The sequence below is a fragment of the Lithobates pipiens genome, unplaced genomic scaffold (genome assembly GCF_037356315.1).
Source record: "Lithobates pipiens isolate NorthernLeopardFrog02 unplaced genomic scaffold, aLitPip1_a1.2 Scaffold_167, whole genome shotgun sequence".
Taxonomy (NCBI): Eukaryota; Metazoa; Chordata; class Amphibia; order Anura; family Ranidae; genus Lithobates; species Lithobates pipiens.
In genome coordinates, this window is record NW_027507753.1 from 137239 (window position 1) to 143238 (window position 6000).

Below are 6000 nucleotides of genomic sequence, written 5' to 3' on the forward strand. Positions count from 1 at the left end.
TATACTAACAGTATACTAATTTTCTACACACACACTACACTCACACACTACTAACACTCTACACACACACACACTACACTCTACTAACAGTATACTAATATTCTACACACACACACACACACTACACTATACTCACACACTATACTAACAGTAAACTAACACTCTACACTCACACTACACTATACTTACACAAAATACTCACACACTCTACTAATAATACACTAACACTACACTACACTCACACACTATACTAACAGCATACTAACACTCTACAATCACACTACACTATACTGACACAAAATACTCACACACTATACTAATAATACACTAACACTCTACACTGACACTACACTATACTCACACACTATACTAACAGTATACTGATATTCTACACACACTACATTATACTAACACTCTACACACACACACACTACACTCTACTAACAGTATACTAATATTCTACACACACACTACACTATACTCACACACTATACTAACAGTATACTAATATTCTACACACACACACACATACACACTACACTCTACTAACAGTATACTAATATTCTACACACACCCACTACACTATACTCACATACTATACTAACAGTATACTAACACTCTACACTCACACTACACTCACACTACACTATACTGACACAAAATACTCACACTCTACTAATAATACACTAACACTACACTACACTCACACACTATACTAACAGTATACTAACACTCTACAATCACACTACACTATACTGACACAAAATACTCACACACTATACTAGCAATACACTCACACTCTACACTCACACTGTACACTGACCCTATACTCCCACTCTACACAGACACTACACTATACTCACACACCATACTAACAGTATACTAACACTCTACACACACACTACACTATACTCACACTCCACACTGACACTACACTATACTCATACACCATACTAACAGTATACTAACACTCTACACACACACACACACTACACTATACTCACACTCTACACAGACACTACACTATACTCACACTCCACACTGACACTACACTATACTCATACACCATACTAACAGTATACTAACACTCTACACACACACACACTACACTATACTCACACTCTACACAGACATGACACTATACTCACACTCAGGCCCGGACTGGGACAAAAAATAGGCCTGGGCATTTTAGGCTGAGCAGCCCATTTTCTTTTTATACAGATCAGGGAAGCATGACATTTGTTATTTAATCCCCCTCGCCCCCCCCCCCCCGTCACAGTGTGCTGCCAATCAGAAGCAGCCGAGTCATTTCATGGTCTACAGTTGCACATATACAAGAGGAGTATTATATATATATATATATATATATATATATATATATATATATATATATATATATATATATATATATATATAAAATATGTGCGGCTGTGGGAAAGCTCAGGATAGTTCAGACTAGGATCCAAACACACCTGATCTCACCTCTGCCAAGGGGAATGCTGCAGCTGGCTTTAATGCCTCAGCATGAGACACCACGTGTAATACGCAGAGCAATCGCATCACATTCCTGTGTGAATTACATGTGGTGTCTCTGGGATGCGATTTGAGCCATGGATTTGTATTTGTCACACCAAACTGGTGCAGGACCCTTTATTGTCCACACCAGAATCAGATTACATAGGGGATCATACCCATGCGATCCGATTCGGCAAACTGTGCTGCATTTTGCAAATTGATTGCGGGGAGCGGGGGGGTCGTTACCTTAACATACACTCTGCAATTGGTTCACATGGACGGGTTGCGATTTGGATGCAGTGCTGAAACCGCAGCAAATTTGCTGTGAATTTGCACCACATCTAGTGTGAACCCAGGAAAGAGATAACAGTTCATTTTAGGGCACATTAAAAATATATTCCCCCCAATTATATATAATATAATCCAAAAGGTGTCCTGCATTTCAAGTCATAATAAATATATATATATATATATATATATATATATATATATATATATATATATATATATATATATATATATATATATAATTTTTTTTTTTTTTTTTTGTTAACACTGCACTTCTCACCAGCCAGTACTAAATATACCACAATTACAAACACAAAAGAAAAGAAAATCATATATACACTTTAACCCTTTCATGACTAAGCCTATTTCTGACATTTGGTGTTTGCAAGTTAAAATCCATATTTGTTGCTAGAAATTTACTTAGAACCCCCAAAAATTATATATATATATATATATATATATATATATATATATTAGCAGAGAATCTAGAGAATAAAATGGCGATTGTTGCAATATTTTATGTCACACGGTATTTGGGCAGCGGTGTTTTAAACACAACTTTTTGGGAAAAGGGACACTTTCATGAATTTAAAAAAAATGAAACCATAAAGTTAGCCCTATTTTTTTGTATAATGTGAAAGATGATGTTACGCTGAGTAAATAGATACCAAACATGTCGCAATTTATAATTGCACACACTCGTGGAATGGCGACAAACTACGGTACCTAAAAATCTCCATAGGCGAAGCTTTCATTCTTTTTTTACGGTTACCAGGTTAGAGTTACAGAGGAGGTCTAGTGCTAGAATTATCGCTCTCGTTCGGACAATCACGGTGATACCTCACATGTGTGATTTGAACACAGTTTACATATGCGGGCGCAACTGCCATATGCATTTTCTTTGCTGCACGAGCTTGCGGCGATGGGGGCGCTTTAAAAATGTTTTTCTTATTTATTTTGTTTCTTTTTATATTATTCAATTGTGTTTATGTAAACATTCCTTGTGGCAATAATAGGTGGTGACAGTTACTCTTTATGGAGGGATCGGGGGGTCTAAAAGAACCCCCAATACCTCCTTTGCACTTCAAAGTGTTCAGATCACCAAAAACTGTGATTCTGTATACTGTATATTTTTTCAAATACGGCTCCATTGGCAGCCAAGTAAACAGGAAGTGACGTCGCTTCCGTGTTTACATTCAGGAGACTGGAACTAAGCCATTTACGGCTTTGTGCCCATCTCTCTCTAGCCGCCGTAAGTGGCGGATGGAGGATCAGGTCTCCCGGGGGGACGGGAGGACCAGTCAGAGTGTCGGGAGGTGCGGGAGGGGGGATAACAATCGAGCTGCATTTAGCTGCATCAGTTGTTATCCCTGGAAAACTGATCGCCCGCTCTAAAAAACTGTACTGGGATGATGCCTGCGGCTGCGGGCATCATCCTGGTATAACCCCCAAAAGCCAAGGCCGCATATCTGCGTACACTCGGCGGGAAGGGGTTAAATCAGTGATGGCACAATATTTTTGGGGGGCACAAACAAACTAAATAATTCTGGAAAGACCCCCATCAATTGCAGCCTCAATGTGCTCATAAAACACTGCTACTGTACCCCAAATGCTGCCACTGTGCCCATGAAATGCTGCCACTGTGCGCATGAAATGCTGCCACTGTGCCCCCGCCCACCGTCTGCCCTGTTAGGCGTCCAATCACAGCACCTGTTGTTTTAGCCAATCAGGTGACAGGTAACACACACCCGGTGCACCTGATTGGCTGAGAGGTGGGTCAGTGTTAGCAAGGCAAATTCCTTTATGGAAGCACCGCCACTGCTTTAAATTCAAGACACCTTTTGGGCCCAAGAACTGCCCCTCTCTCACACAATGTCTTACACATGGCATGGTGAGAGCGTGCTTTGGTCTGGTCAGTGGTCTCTTACAGACTGAAGAGTGATGCTGAACTACCTGAGCGCTCTCATCATGCTGTGTGTAAATGCAGGTGTAAATCATAATCAGACAGGCAGACTGGCATCACTTACTGTTTAGCAGTCTTGTCCAGGTAATTGGTGAAGCCTTGCACCTGACCGCTGGCTTCATCCAATTAGGTCCTCTAGAATGCACTGCGAAGCTCACAGTGCATTGTGGGGTGCTCAGCGGGCGAATATCCCGCTGAGCTAACCGCAAATTTGGGTGTTTGGTGAACGGACGAGCAGGTGATGTTCGGGGGGAACTTTTGCTCGGATAGAACTGTTGGCCCATCTCTAGTGCTGATCAGTCCAGTTCCTGGATTCCGGCTTCTCCTCTCTATAAATCTGGATCACTTCCTAACAGAAAATAATAAAACCCGTCCTGGCTGTTCCAGGGATGGGAATGGGGCCGACCTTCAATATTCTGAATACAATCGTCTCCTCAGTCGGCTCTGCTGCTGATATTGGGATCTGCAGATCTTCCTCAGGTCACATGATCCCAATTCTTCTGTGGATGGAAAGTAGCCAAATTACTGATATGACGAGTCCCTGTGTAACATGGAATGATATTCACATCACATTCACATATATATGTATTGATGACACATTTCATGGAATGTATACAATGTGATATCTCTGTGTAATTGTACAATTATCTCTTGTAGATGGCCAGAGATTTGTCTGGTGATTGTGTCTCGGTGTTGGGTCTGCTGGACCTCTTCCATGTATAGAGGATCTCCTCACCGACACCTCGGACTTCTCTGCAACCCTCTAAAGGAAAGTCTTCTACTCTTCATGGATATAATGGTCGCCTCCCATTGTGAATTCCCTCTTCTCCCCTCTGTAGGATTCCACACTTTCCAATATTATCAATACTACTATGATGGTGATGAGGATCCGACTCGTTATTAGGACTCGTTCATGGTGGGAAAAAGACATTTTCTAAAGTTTCTCATTAATAAAAGCTGACTGGAGCAATCACTAATACAGAGAAAGAGACCACATCTTCCTCTTACTGCTGTCCTACTCCTCTCCATCCTCCATACTCCTCTCCATCCTCCTCTCCATACTCCTCTCCGTCCTCCACACTCCTCTCCGTCCTCCACACTCCTCTCCATCCTCCATACTCCTCTTCATCCTCCTCTCTACACTCCGCTCCACCCTCCACACTCCTCTCCGTCCTCCACACTCCTCTCCGTCCTCCACACTCCTCTCCGTCCTCCACACTCCTCTCTCTCTCCTCTCCTTGTGTGTAATAAAGTGATGCGGCTCTATCTAACATATACGACATTCCCGGCTCCCAGTGTCTCTCTGCAATTGCTTTCTCCATGTTGCTGACATTATCGTGTATAAGAACAGAGTCCGTTCAGCCGCTTTGCCTTTCACTGACAACTTGCTGCAAGTTTTATTATATCATCTAAATGGATTTATCCACCGATTGTTCTGATTACATTTCATGTCTGATATATTGTATATGAGGATCATGTATTATTCCCGGAGGATTTCATGTCATGGATCATTACCCAAAGAGATATGATTATCCCGATTGATTATTTGGATACCAATATTATTACCTGGTTATTGGAAGGTGTTATTCTCTATATATTTACCCCATTGAGGTTTTTTACTCATCAATAAAGTTTTGTATATTTTATTAATTGTATTCTGTGATTCTGTGATTTTTTTTTCCAAATTCTTATCTTGTTCTCCACAGCTGATACCCTCTCAACTCTCCCTTCCCCCTCTCACCACTCCCTTCCCCCTCTCACCTCTCCCTTTCCCCTCTCACCTCTCCCTTTCCCCCTCTCTCCTCTCCCTTCCCCTTCCTCTCACTTCTCCCTTCCCCTTCCTCTCACTTCTCCCTTCCCCTTCCTCTCACCTCTCCCTTTCCCCCTCTCTCCTCCCTTTCCCCCTCTCTCCTCCCTTTCCCCCCTCCTCTCCATTCCCCCCCCCTTTCCTCTCCTTTCCCCTCTCTGCATTATGTCCTTTCCTTGCACTCTCCCTGCCCTCTCTCTATATTTACCACATAATATGTTCCTTCCATATACTGTTTGTAAATATGACATGAAATACATTAGTGTTTCCTATATATTACCCCCAAGTTAGATGCACAGAATGCAGGGGTTGCAGATGGAGCATTGAGGACAACTAGTGGTGGGTGAAGAAATTACAGTCCAATCATACCTTGCTATGGGTAGTAAGAAGGTAGGTACAGGCAGGAGAAGCAGGAATCTCCTGAGGT

At 42.1% G+C, this 6000-nt stretch overlaps 1 protein-coding gene across 4 annotated transcripts in view; it reads left to right on the forward strand.

Moving 5' to 3' along the window:
• The window catches only part of LOC143986525 (NACHT, LRR and PYD domains-containing protein 3-like), a 137921-nt gene extending 132509 nt beyond the window's left edge, over window positions 1–5412 (forward strand). For all 4 annotated transcript variants that reach the window (XM_077484879.1, XM_077484878.1, XM_077484881.1 and 1 more), the window contains exon 10: window positions 4424–5412. The gene's annotated coding sequence lies outside the window, so the exon portion shown is untranslated. The remainder of the gene's footprint in view (window positions 1–4423) is intronic.
• The last annotated feature ends 588 nt before the right edge of the window (window positions 5413–6000 follow it).